The sequence below is a fragment of the Aureococcus anophagefferens genome (assembly GCF_000186865.1).
Source record: "Aureococcus anophagefferens unplaced genomic scaffold AURANscaffold_332, whole genome shotgun sequence".
Classification (NCBI taxonomy): Eukaryota; class Pelagophyceae; order Pelagomonadales; family Pelagomonadaceae; genus Aureococcus; species Aureococcus anophagefferens.
The window spans coordinates 7,167-8,174 of record NW_008705859.1 but is presented as its reverse complement, the minus strand read 5'-3'; positions in this window follow the sequence as shown (position 1 = coordinate 8,174).

Below are 1,008 nucleotides of genomic sequence, written 5' to 3'. Positions count from 1 at the left end.
AGCTCGCGGCCGGCGGCGACGTCGCCATCGTCGGCCGGTCGAGGGCGACGACGTGCGCGCGGCCGCGCGGGGCCGCCTGTCCGTCGGGACGGCGCGCGGCGCGCGCGTGGCGCTCGCCGCGGGCGCCGGCCTCGACGCGTCGCGCCTCGTCGAGGGCGTCGACGTCGACGTCGACGTCGACGGCGCCGTGGCCATCGCGAAGCTCCAGGCGACGCGCGCGGCCGTCGCCGCGCGCGGCGGCGCGGCGCACATCGCCGCGGCCTACTGCGCGGACCTGGCCGTGTCGAGCGACGCCGCGGACGCCGGCGCCGTGACCCTCGACACGGCCCACGGGAGGATATCCGCGGCCGCGCCGAACGGCGGCGTCGTGCTCCGGCGGTGCTCCGGCGCCGCGGTGGTCGCCTGCGGCGGCGACGCGGATCTGGCCTTCGACGCGGTCAACGGCGACGTCGCGGCGAATTCCGCGCGCGGCGACGTCGCCGTCTCCGTCGCGACGGACGTCGCCGCGCAGGGCAGGAAAAGAGAGATGCAAGTTCGCTTCAACATGAGTGTTCCGCGCGCGATTGTTCCGGGACAAGCATCCACGCGTCGAGAGCGCTCCGAGAGATGATCGCTCGTCCAAGAATCAGCCGAAACGAGTGGAAAACGACCGAGATAGGAGCCTCCAAAGTTGGGAATTTCGCACCCTTTTCCTGCCCAGGTCGCCGCGGACGTGGCGCTGTCGGCGCCGCGCGTCGACGCGTCCGGCGCGGAGAACTTCGAGGCCGCGGGCGCCGAGCCCGGCGCGCTCACCGGCGCGCTCGTCGCCGTCGCCAAGCCGTTGAGCCGCAAGGGCGCGGGCAAGGTCGACGCGGCGGGCGCGGCGACGCAGCGCTGGGACTCGGCCGTGACGACGGACGCGCGCCGGCCGACCATCGCCGCGACGGCCGCGGGGTGCGCGTCGCTCCGGACGCTGTCCTGGATCGACTCCATCCGGCGCCAGGTCGGGCTCCCGGAGGGGTTCGAGCA